This window comes from Canis lupus, chromosome 25 (assembly GCF_011100685.1).
Source record: "Canis lupus familiaris isolate Mischka breed German Shepherd chromosome 25, alternate assembly UU_Cfam_GSD_1.0, whole genome shotgun sequence".
In the NCBI taxonomy this organism is placed as follows: domain Eukaryota; kingdom Metazoa; phylum Chordata; class Mammalia; order Carnivora; family Canidae; genus Canis; species Canis lupus.
In genome coordinates, this window is record NC_049246.1 from 21,965,508 (window position 1) to 21,979,313 (window position 13,806).

Genomic DNA, 13,806 nt, shown 5'->3' on the forward strand with positions numbered 1-13,806 from the left:
TATCTCATCACATCATCTGGTTTTGCCAATTCTATCAAATATATCTTGAAATTATCAACTGTTTCCATTTCAACAGCCACCATGGTGGTTCTAAGTACCATAGGTTCTCACTTCCTTTTTTTATGCTAATCAATTGATTCAAAATAAACTTAGAATAAAGTAAAAAAAATTAATTAATTAAAAGGACTTATCCAGGTCTGCAATATGACACTGTCCATCTCTCTTGCCTAATCATATATTTTTCTCCTTTACTCATTTTGTTGACAAATAGTATATATGAGATAGCATTTAATTCAATCCTAAGGATAAATTCTCTTTTCCTTGGCTCTGGGCCATCAGAAATGGTCTTTCTATCTATATCTGGAAAACTCATTCTTCAAATCCTTATATGTCACTCAAGGAAATCTTCCTCAATCCCTTAATTTTAGCTATTTATACTCAATGTAGACTCTCATGTCAATCTGCCCTTCAACATTTGTAGCTTTTACTATAATTGTTTGATGACTATTTTTTTCCACTCAGATTCAAATATACTCACTATCTATTACAGTATCTGCTATATAATAGATGCTCAACAAATAGTTATGGGATGAATTAATTGATAAACAAATAAATAAATTTGCTAGACACATACTGAACCCTCATGGTTGTTAAAAAGGTCCATTTATTCCTGCACCACCCAAGTCTTTTCCTTTTTTCAGGGACCAAGTTGTGTGACTCTGTAACTGGATGCTGTGAGATTTTGATTGAGATATTTCCCTGTGCCAGAAGTTTCTGAATGGTGCAAAGATCACAACATAGATAGAGCTCTGATGATAATAATGGAACTAAATCCTCCAGGGACAATTCAAAGAAAGGCTCATTCTAAGCATGAGAGCTCCTGCGGCATACCTGAGTAAAGATTTTTAAATCAGGCTGCACATTAGAATCACCTGGGGAGCCTTGAAAAAATACCAGTACCCAGGCTCCACTCCAGACAATTTAATTCAAAATACCAGGTGGTATTTGGCCATCAGATTTAGTTTGCCGCTTTTAATGTTTTCAAGTAATACTACCATGTGTCCAATTATGAAAAGTATAACAGTGGCTACAAATGTGACTTGTCATTAGAATATTTTGGAGTCACTTAAAATAAAATAGAAAATTTCCAGACCCATCCCTGGAGTTACTGATTTAGTTGGACTGGAATGAGACTTAATAATATGTATTTTAAAAGCTGCCTTAGTAATTTTGTTATTGAGGGAGATTTATGAAACACTAATCTATAAAAATAGATCCAGTGTTAAATTTTATCAATAAAATCCCCAGAATCCATCATCCTGAAAAGGTAAAAACAGAATTTATAGCATAGGGACTGAAAACTCTGCTAAAAGAAACACATACTTTATCAAAGGTATTTCTTCTTACCATTTTATAAATTCAAAGATCAGTTTTCTAAAGTTAAAAGTAAGTGAAGAAGCCAATTTGAGTCAGAAAGATTTTAAGAATTTTTCCTCAAAAATATATTTATTGAAGATATTCTTTATTATCTTTGGTTATATATACTAGCAACTTATTATATACAAAAAAGGAAATATAGACTGATAGTTTTAGAAGTTCTAGCACTTGATTTGACATTATTTTAAAATGTATATATCATTAAAATATTAGTTTAAGGTGAACAAAATGTTTTACCCAAGAGTCATTTGTTCTAAGAAACAAAAATATACACAAAGTAACCTAGGTTGAACATGGGGTAGGAGGCAATGATGATTCCTTTTTTTTAAGGATTTTATTTATTTATTCATGAGAAACACAGAGAGGAGAGAGAGAGGCAGAGGGAGAAGTAGGCTCCATGCAAGGAGCCCTATGCAGGACTCAATCCCTGGACTCCAGGATCACACCCTAGACCAAAGGCGGTGCTAAACCACTGGGCCACCAGGGCTGCCTGGCAATGATGATTCTTAAAAACAAATGAGACGACCGTTACAGAAACAAAAGAGGGTCAAACCAAAAGGAGGTTACAAATGGAAAGGCAAGCATTGAGTTTAATGTCTGAGCCCTCTGGAATCTCTTCGATTTTCTACCCCCTCCACTTTTTGATCCCCCTTTCCTCCCCTCTTGATTATTTCTTAATTATTTTCTTGAACAGGACCTATCTCTAATTTACCACTGGATATCCGGTCAAATTATTAAGGAACAAATCTGTTCGGCTTGATTAGGTTCTGAATAGCCAATCGGTTGGTTGACCTTCTCCTGAACTATTTCAATAATATATGGTCTAAAGTGGCAGCAGAAGGTTCCTTAGTTTTTTTTTTTGTTTTTGTTTTTCTTCTTTTCAGGAATACCAAACTCCCATTTATATACAGGAGTGAAGCACTGCCTCTCCTTTTCTTCTGGAGAGAAAGGTGAAAAAACTGCTTCTGTAACATGGGATGGAAAAATTCTGGGTTTCCTCCTAAATTTTGGGGATGCAAATATGCCTTTTTTTTTTTTTTTTTTTTTTACAAATGTGTCTTTTTAAGACCTATATAAACTCTAGGTGTCTTTCACTTCTTTGAGCTGGAGATGTATCCAAGTCTGGGCTTTATCTCTTTTGAAATATAAATTTCAAGGAGGATAGCACTCCATTCTTCCTAATGCCTCAGTAGAATAAGCTAGTGTAAAAATTTTTTTGCACCAAATGCTTATTAAAAATAGCAAAACAGACTTATTTAAAGCTACTTCATTAGGGGAAAGAAACTTCAGCAAATAACTGAGCTTAACTCTGAATTTAGCAAAGACAGCAAGCCAACAAGCAGAGTGAGGCGGTCACTGGATGTGAAGTTAACTAACAGGAACTTGATCAGCTACCAAGGGTAAGGAAATTCTTGCTAAAATAACAGGATTCTTGATAACAGCAGTCCAAGAATTTAGATATCAAGGATGGGGATGAGGAACTTGATCAGGTAACAAAGGTAGGAATGTTTTTGCTAATCTGGCTTAGCAGAATTCTTTGCTAAAACTGGGCAAGCTAAGTGCAGGGCCATGAGTCAAGATGGAGGTTCATCAAGAAGAGGGCTCAGAGGAAGCTGACTAAAATCTGGTTAAAGAGGGTCTTTACCCCTAGGAATTACTCTGACTGCAATCATTAGCCCTATTGGAAATTAAGATAAACTTTATTATCCTTTCATGTCATAGTAGTTTATTAGACAAATGAATAAGGAATTAACTTTCACAATACATGAATACTGAAATATTTCCAGGGGGAGTGAAAGCAAAAATTCCCTATTGATACGTGGTATAATTTTCCACGACAAAGAAGTACTAAAAAATCCAGGGAGGTTCTATGTTTCCAAAGTGTGGGGATTTGAAATCAGTGAGTTTACCCACAATGAAACTTAATCTAGTGCCAGCTCAAAAACAAACACCTTTAATTTTCTACAACGATAATTAGATATCTTGTGGCTGTATTTTCATATTATCAAAATAATGTATTAATTCAGATTCATTTTTTAGATTAATTTTTAAACATCAAGAAATAATCTTTGTTTTTCATATTCCATTTCTGGCTTGTGAAAGGAATAAAGGTAATTTTGTCCAATCAGTTTCTAAAAAGTAAAGTTTGATGATTCCAAGTTTAATCAACTAAGATGCTTTTTTTTTAAAAATTTTTATTTATTTATGATAGTAACAGAGGGAGAGAGAGAGAGAGGCAGAGACACAGGCAGAGGGAGAAGCAGGCTCCATGCACCGAGAGCCCGACATGGGATTCGATCCGGGGTCTCCAGGATCGCGCCCTGGGCCAAAGGCAGGCGCCAAACCGCGGCACCACCCAGGGATCCCAACTAAGATGCTTTTGACTGCAAGGAACAGATTACCTGTCCTAAGAGGCTTAAGCAGTAAAGTTTTTCATCAACTTATATAATAAGAATCCATCTAGGTAGATCTATGATTAATATGACAGTTCAGCAAAGTCCTCCAGAATCCACAGACTTTCTAATCTTTGCTCTACCATCTCTAAGTTGTGAGATTTTCATCCTTAAGCTTGTCAACATACAGTAGTAACATGAATGCTTCAGATCTAATGATCACATTTTTATACCTGATGAAGAGAACAAAATCTTTCCCTGGGACTTTGTGGCAGACAAACACCTCCTTTGAATAAGTCACAAAATCAGTAAATGGTAAAAGAGAACAAAATTGCAATTAACACTGTAGGCTAGTCATGATTCATCGCCTTGACCTGGGCACATTGAGACTCTATAAACTAAGGAAAAAATAGGAAACACCTTTAGAACAATAAGGCAAACAACAGTATCTATCACAACAGTGTCAGGTATGGTGGAGAGAAATAACCATTCTCATCCTTTGTTACCAGGAGTATAAAATCTCAGAAGATTTACTACCATTTCTAAAAACTGAAAAGATAGCAAATGTTATGAGAAATAAAGTTAATTGTTGGCAGTAGTAACAAATAGGGAATAACAAATGATTTTATGAGCTGCTATCAGATATTGAAATGAATGAACTGATGACTTGCATTAAACAGAGGAAAGCCTGCATGAAATGGCCTGAGGCTCCAAAGAGTGGAAGAGTAGAGGGCTCTGAAAGTCCATGGATCAAAGACAAATCACTTCTGCCACATGAGTGTTGGCAAGGGATTGCTGTCTTGAGTTTTACCTGGAAAGAGGAGGCCTCAGCTGAAGAAGGCTGGAGGTTTGTTTATAGGCAGATGGTCATGAGGATAGCAACTAGCTAGAGAAATGCATGCAATTCAAGAGGAATGCAGGGAAGAAATATCTAGCCATGTAGAGGTCTTTGTAGAAAAAAAACTCTCTTACCAGAGTTAATTTCAGAGTTAATCTGCTAAGTACTGTAAGTTTACAGTACACAGATGCTAATTTATGAAAGTGTCATTTAAGTAAGACCTTTCCAGCCTTAAGCCGTCCACATCCTATACTATTCTGACCATGTGGGGTTCAGAAACCACACTTCACAAGCTGGGAGAGAAGGAGAAAAAGGAGACAAGGTAAAAGATAGAAAACACAGAAGGATGACTACCCCCTTTCCCACTGTTAGCAATCAATCTATAGCCAGTCCAAACCAGGGGAAAGAGAAGTTTTCAATGGATGGATGAAATATTACTGAAATGAACCTTTTGAGACTGGAAATTACTGGCAGACTTTACTTGAGTGTGATTAGAAAATTCTTAGGGTGTGCATAAGGTTCCAGTGAAGAGAGAATGTTTAGTTTCACAGATAGTGTTTAGAAGGACATTGGAAGAAGAGAAATAAAGGGGCTTAATGATTGTACCTAGGAGTCTTACTGATTCTTTATTCTCTCGTTTAATAGATATATTATATATACTATTTTTAATATATGATACATATATGATACATTCATATATACATACTTAAGTGTTTAATTTTTTCTGCAATAATCATAAAAAACTTTTCAAATCTGTTGTTTTGAGATATTATGGCATTGTTTTGCTCAATTGTGTAATGTGATTTTTTACTATATTTGTATATATGTGCATACCATATTTGTATATTATACATATATATTTATGCATATACATTTTGTGTATGTGCATAGTGTGTATACATAAATATACATATAGTGCATGTGTGTATGTGAGCATATATGTGTATACACACAAATTTTTCAAGGGTTAAGAGGTTGAGATATTTGTGGTCCATTTGGGGAATATTTTCTGATTTTGCATTTCTGAGTTAAAGGAGAAAACTAACAAATGTTTTTAAAAATGAAAAAGGAGAGGAAGATAGAAGACATTCTTTTTGGGTATATTGAGATTCAGTGAAATAGAAAAGAAACTGGATAATTCTCCGTCACTCATGGAATAAAAGTTATACATATTTAGGGTAAGCCTATAAAATATCCATTGAATTTGTTAATGATAAAGCTTAATTACACATATACTACATGTTTGAGAAGCCAGAGAAATTTTATATTTTTCCAGCATCAAATCCTGAGGGTAGTAGAGAATTAACATAAAGTAAATACCAGATTATTGAGATTGCAATATTTTCAAAGTAGATGCATTCTTTATTGTTTATATACCAAACAATTTAATTTTTCAGTACTTTGATAGATGACTATTTAAAAAATAGATTAAAAGAGTATGCTTTTATTTCTGTGAAGAAAATAATGCAAATTCAAATAATAGAGGAAATATAACTTCTGTTCCTGGCATTTGTAGCATATCTGTTTGAAAAACAGAAGGATAATTTTATACATATTGTATAACATATGTGATTTTAATTCTTCAAGCCAGATACATTGCCAATCTGTCTGCAAACACATTTTTAATCCTGAAAAAGAAATGTGTTAAAGATTTTAAATTACATATAAATGGATACAGAAAAGTAAAAAGCATTTCTGGCGTTTTGTTTCTCCTTTATTTCAAACTTTTACTTAAATAGGTATCCAATCTAATTGTCTATACACTTTCTAGTTCCACATCATGTCAACAGTTTGCCACTGTATTTATGACATGGCAGTGTCTTATATCATAATACATAGCAATTAAATTGAATAATAGTTTACATGTTAACAAGCCAGACTCTGATAAGAGGAAAGTTTAAACCAAGAGAAAGGAAGTGATTGCCCTAAAGTCTCAAAGTCAATTAAAGGTATAGCTGCAACTCACACCAGGTTTCTTTCTGCTATCACAGTATTACTTTTTTAAAAATATGTATGTACACATCAATGTCTCTTTTCTCAATAGCTTTTTTCACATGTTCCAGCAGTCTAGTTTTCTCTTTTTTCTGTACTAGAGATTATTGAAGTTTAATGTACATAGAGAAATTAGAAGTATACATATCAAAACATTTTCATGAAGTAAATATACCTGTTAAACAGCAACCACATTAAAAAATTAAATATTAAGGGCAGCCCGGGTGGCTCAGTGGTTTAGCGCCACCTTCAGCCAAGGGTGTGATCCTGGAGACCCAGGATCAAGTCCCATGTCCGGCTCCCTGCATGGAGCCTGTTTCTCCCTCTGCCTGTGTCTCTGCCTCTCTCTCTCTCTCTCTCTCTCTCTCTCTTTCTGTGTCTCTCATGAATAAATAAATAAAATATTAAAAAAAATAAATAAATAAATAAATAAAATTAAATATTACTAATAATTAAGAAGAGCCTTGTTTTTGTCCCCTAGTCATTAAAACCCTATGGTAATTCACTGACCTGAGGACTAATAACATAAATTATTTTTTTATGTTTTTGAGTTTCATGCAAATGGCATAATTTAGTATATACTCTTTTGTAACAGTCTTCTTTAACACAACATATTTTATTCTTTTTCTACCTTCCTCTTCTTGCCTCATTTTGGATTCATGTGTGCTTTTAGGTTCCATTTTACCTTTACTATTGGTTTCTTATGTACATCTTTTTTATTGTTTTAATTTTTGCTTGGGTTTGAAATATACATTATCTTTAAATTATTATAGACAGATTTCAAATTAGAGTATATTACTTCAAGTATAATGTAAGAATTTATAATAGTATATACCATTTCCCCATAACTCAATTTTGTGTTATATTTGTTAAACATTACATGTGAGTTTCAAGCATATTACAGTGTGTAATTATAGACAATTCATTTTAAATTCTATATACTATTTTATTTAAGAAAATATCACTATTTATTTATCCACTCTATGTGTGATGGGTATTTGAGTTGATTCTAGTGTTTGATTGTTAAACTACTTCTGAGATTGTTTTTCTGCCTTTTGTTATACATACATTTACACACATATGTTTACTCAGTATATTCCAAGGAATGAGATTTGGATTATTACTAGATGGTGCCAGTGTTCCAATTTGGTTGTATAAGATTACACTCCATTTAGTAGTACAGTTTGCAGCACACTTTCATCATTTTGATTATTGTTATCTAGAAGTTAATTATTCCATCATCTAAGAAGAGTGTCAAATTTCTAATAGTAACCGATTGTCCTTTCCAAATTTTCAGTTCTTTCAGCTTTTGCTTCTTACTTTGAAGTTCTGATATTAAGTGCATTTACAGGATTTTTAGGTCCTGTAAATTGTTTCCTTTATCAGAGAAATGCCTTTTTATATCCCTGGCAATATTTCTTGTTCTGAAGTCCACTTTTTCTGATTTAATATAATCACTCACGTTTCTTATGCTTAAAATGTACATGTGTATTTATTGTTACCTTTACTTTGAACCCATGTGTCTTTGTATTTGTGTTTTCCAGAGGCATATACAATTGGGCCTTGGTTTTCTATTCCCTGTGAAAACCTCTGCCTTTTAAAAGAGTTATTTAATCATTTATATTTACTCTAATTATTTCTTTGATTGAGTTTGTATCAATCATCTTGATATTTATTTCTATTTTCTCATATTTTCTTTATTATTTTTCCACCTTTCTTTTTCTGACTCATTTTGGATTCACATGTACTTTTAGATTCCATTTATCTCTACTACTGGTTTCCTATATGTATCTTTTTTATTGTTTGAATTCCTGCTTGAGTTCGAAATATGCATTATCTTTAAATTGTTATAGACAAATTCCAAATTAGAGTATACTACTTCAAGTATAATATAAGAATTTATAATGGTATACACCATTTCCCCATTACTCAATTTTGTGCTGTATTTGTTACACATTACACTGCTATTTATGTTTTAAATTCAAAATAAATAGTTATTAATTTTTGCTTTGAAAAGTTGGAAGAAAGGAATTAAAACAACTTGTCTGTCATCTATTTATTCCTTTTACCTGGGAGCAATCCCTCAGAGAAGAAAATACTGTCAAGTGCCTGAAAAGTCTCTTTGCTAAGTGGACCTCAAATAGATCAATGATATTATTACAAACAAGGGACCTAATTTTGAAATATTGTTGGGGATCCCATAGTAAATAGAACTTAGTTTATATGAGAAATAGTCCCCAAAGATGTTACTTAGGTTATAAAATCCCTGAGCTGTTTCATAACATAAGTACTCCCCACTTTGTGGGGAAGCCTATGAACTTCACTTAGCATCTTCCAATATTCAACGCCAAAGAGGCATGTCTAACTGGTAAGAAAGGACACCTCACCCTAATCTCATATTTATCTTCTTCATCTGAGTTTTCTTTAAATTGCTTTTAAGTCTAAAATTATTTAGTGATTTGATACTGGGTAAGATCTCTGATTTTGTGTGAGTCTTATTTGACATTCTGATTCTATGTGGTGAGTAAAGAGTCAATTACAGAAACAATCCATTTGTATAAGTCTAACTTCCCATTTGTAGTTCAAAACTTTCACTGAGAAATTCTCAACTTCACTTTGTTTTTAAAAGTTTTTATTTTGCCTTCATTTTTGCAAAGTGTTTTTCCTGTGTATAAATGTATTGGTCATAAATTTTTTAAATCTTTTTCTCAGCACCTTAAAGATATATTGTGTTGTTTTCTAGTTTTAGTTTCCGATGAGATTTGTTGTCATTCTTGTCGTTTTTCCTCTAAATTTTCCTATGTGTATTTTGTCTCTGGTTGCTTATATGATTTTTTTCATTAACATTAGTTTTCATCAATTCAATTATACTATATCTTGGTGTAGTTTTCTTAGTGTTTTTCCTATTTGGAATTGCTTAATTTTTTTGGATTTGCATTCTTAGAGTTTTCATACACTCTGGAGAATTTTCAGTAATTTTTTTTTTAATAGAATTGTGTTCTTCTCTCCTTTTGAGACTCCAATTATACATATTGTAGACCACTTAGCACTGGTCCATATATCACTGAGTGTCTTAATTTTGTTCTGTTTTTCCTTTTTTAAAAAAACTTTTTTTTTTTTTTTTTTTTGTTTAGCTACTTCAACTTGGATAGTTTCTGAAAAATTTCTGTGTCTTCAAATTAATTGATCTTTTCTTCTTCCATGTTTAATCTACTCCATTACCTCCACTGGATGTTTCATTTCACTCATTATGCATATACATTTTCATTATACATTTCATTCCATTTGGTTCATTTTTCTATTTTCAACTTCCCTTCTTATTAGATTCTAATTTTTCTTTAAATATTTAAATATGTTAAAAATTGTTATTTTAATGATTATCTCTTCTACTTCTATCATTTATTTTATTTTCATACATAATTTTAGTAGCATTATTTTCCTAGTTATTAGTCATATTTTCTGGCTTTTTATAATGTCTAATTTATCTTTTTAAACTATTAGTCACAGGAATAATATGATATATATACATGTATATATATTCACACACACATATATATATATACATATATATATATCAACATATATATATATATATATATATATATATATATATATATGTTGATGAGAACTAGAATGTAGTATACTCCTCTAAAGAGTGTTGGATTTTGTTCTTCAATAAAATAAGAGATTTGTGGATTAGCTTGATCCTTTCTTTCTTTCTTTCTTTCTTTTTTCCTTATTCTTTTTTCCATCTTTCTTCCTTTTTTCCTTTCTTTCTTCCTTTCCTTCCCTCTCTCATGTTCTCCTCCACCTCTCTCTCTCTCTTCTCTTTCTATCTTCCTTAATATTTCTATGGCAAATCTAAGGAAGCTGTACTGTTGAACTAGTTTAAGCTTACTATTAGGATATAATCAATCTGATGTACTTTCTAAGATTCTCCAGTCTACCTCCTGGGCATGTTAATTATTTCAACCCTCTATGAGCTCCTAGAAATTGTTTGTTTTAGAGAATTTTTCATTCCCTCACAGTTCTTCTTTGCCAGGTCTCATACAGTTTCTCCCTACAGAGAGACTTACAAGTGCTTTTATGCATACTTTGGGATTTCTTTTCCTGTGTTATTCCTTTTTCTCTAGTACATTCCCCAAATACTGATCCCTGTTTCCTCAATTCAATGAAATCATCAGGGTCTGCTTTGTTTTCCTTTTGCTTTACTGAGGTTCAGAAATTACCTTCAGACAGAAAACCAGAGAACTCATAGGGCTTTCTCTCTCTTTTCTCCCAGCTCATAGTTCTGCTGCATTTTGCCCAATGTCTGAAAACATTTTTTTTCATATTCTTTATCCATTTTCATAGTTGATAATAATATATGAGGAAATTAGATTCCATAGTGAGTTCTTATTAATGGATGAACATGGATGTATCCTAAAAAAAATTATGTACAATATATGGTTAATGATTCATTTTTTCCATGTGGATATCCAAATTACCCAGTATCATTTATTAAAAATCACCATCTTTAGTACACTATTAATGTCTACTTTGTTATAAATGAATCACAGTTTATGCAAGGGTTTATTTATGTCATCTCTTTTCTGTTTCTCTGAACTATTTACAATTCTGTAATACATATTCAGATTATTCTTTCTTTTGACAATTTTGTTAAATTGCTTATTTCAAGAAAATTGTCTATCTTATTTGGTATTTTAAATTATTGGCATAAATTTGTTCATTATCTTTATACTACTGATAATAATATCCTTATAATATCTATAATATTATCTTTATAGAATGTGGTGATGTCATCTTTAATATCAGATATTAATAATTTATGCCTTTTCTCTTTTATTCATAATTGGTCTTGTTATAGATCTATCAACGCTATTCAACTGTATTAAAAATCCAGTTTGGCTTTGTTAATAGTTTTCTATTTTAAGTATCTTTCTACTTCACGAATTTCTGCAGGTTATTATTTCTTTCACTTTATTTTTTTCAGTTTACATTGCTCTATCTTTTCTTTTGAAGATTTTTAAAAATTTATTTATTTAAGAAAGAGATATAGCAAGAGAGAGAGCACGAGTAGGGCTGGGAGTAGAATGAGAGTGATAAGCAGGCTCCCTGCTCAGTGAGGAGCCTGACACTGAGCTCCATCTCAGGACCCTGGGATCATGAACAGAGCCAATGGCAGTCACGTAACCAACTAAGCCACCCAGGTACTTCTCTTAACCTTTTTGAGTTAGTCATTTAGATCACTGATTTCCAGATTTTCTTCATTCAAATGTATGCATTTAATATTATTTTTCTTTAAACATAGTTTAGCATGTCACAAGTATAAAATCACTGTGTTATCATTAAGCTGAAAACAAATTATTTTTAATTTACATTGTGATTTCTTTTGGCCAATATGTTTATTAAAATTCTAAATTGTGATTTACCCCAATTTAGAGATTTTTAAATTACCTTTTTATTAATTTCTAGTTAAATCCCACTTTTGTTCAAGAACATAATTTGAATGAATTTGATTACTTAAAATTTGTCAAAGCTTATATTATTGGCCCAGAATATAGACATTTTAAATAGTCTATATTCACTTAAATCATGTATATTTTGTCTCTGTTTTATAAGGTACTTTATCCATACTGCTGTGTTTGTATACACATGTATGAGCATCTCAACAAAGTCAGGTTTGAGGCTGCAGTTGATGTTTTCTGTACTCTTGGTGACTTTTTTGTCTGCTTTTTTCTGGTGTTTACTGAAATATATGTATTAAAATCTTTAATTTTGCTTGGGGAGTTACTATCTTTCCATTTAGGTGTGGCAAAGTTTGCTTTATATACTCTGAAGCTAAAGTAGTATGTACATATAAATTAAAACTGCAATATTTTCCTAGTCAATAGATCATTGTTAAACAATGTCTCTATTTCTTGCAACTGTTCTTGCTCTAAAAGTTTACTTTCTCTGATATTAGCATATCTCTGATATTAGAAATTTACTTTCTCTGATATTAGAATTATTTCATGGTTCCTACAGATACGTCTATTTTTCTCTATCCCATTACTTTTTCCTAACATTTTCAAGTTATGAGTTCTGTTAAATAAATACACTTGTGTGACCCAATAGCAATTGCATTATGTAATTGGAATTATAGAGGAAAGTGATGTTAGACTAGGACACTAAGTAAATTTCCCGTAAATTGGTTGCATTTCTTGAACAAAAGATCTCATCTCTTTCAATCACTGACTTTCAGAAACAGCTTTCCAATATCAGTCTTGCAGCCTTTTGGGTGATAAAATGGCCCTTCTATTACAAATCCTGGATACTATGCAAATAGATACTATACAAACACAGTTTGTGTTTTCTTTGCATTTATCTATTCTTATGTTATACTAGGTATGTGTCTTCCATTAAACCCTTCTTAAATGATCTCCATTTGAGTTTCCCATATTTTATCTTCTGGTAAATTCAAGTTGCAATAATTTATATCAATTAAAAACTCAAAAAGCATGTGCTTAAAATGAGATTATGGGTATACCATATAATTTTTGAAACAAAACACTCCAGAATTTAGTGGTTTAAAGAAACCACTATTTATTTAACTCATAATTCTGTGGATTGGTAATTTGGGATTGGTTCAGGTAAGCATGTCTTCCATTGGTTTTGACTGGGCTCACACATGCATGTTCGGGATGCCAATGGTCACTATGTGGCTGTATTTCTGGAGTGCAATTGTCTATGAAATGGGACAATGAAGGGAAGTGAACTCTCATTTTTCGTTATGTAGCAGTCTAGTTCAAGCTTCTTCATGTGAAAGGGGTATGTTATGGAGTGGATCTTTGTGTCCCCCACCATCCAAACTCATATGTTGAAACCCTAACCTCCAACAAGATATTAGAAGGTAGGACCTTCGCAAGGTTATTAGTGTTAGATTAGGTCATTAGATCCCTAAAAAAGAAATTGATGCCCTTATAATAAAATAAAAGGACCAGAGACTAAATTCTTTCCCTCCCTACTTCCATCCCAGAATATAAGGACATAATGAGAAGATAAACATTTGCAAACCAGGAGGTAGGACCTCACCTGACACCAGATCTGTCAGCACTTTAATGTTGGACATCACGACTTCCAGAACTGTGAGAAATAAGTGTTTGT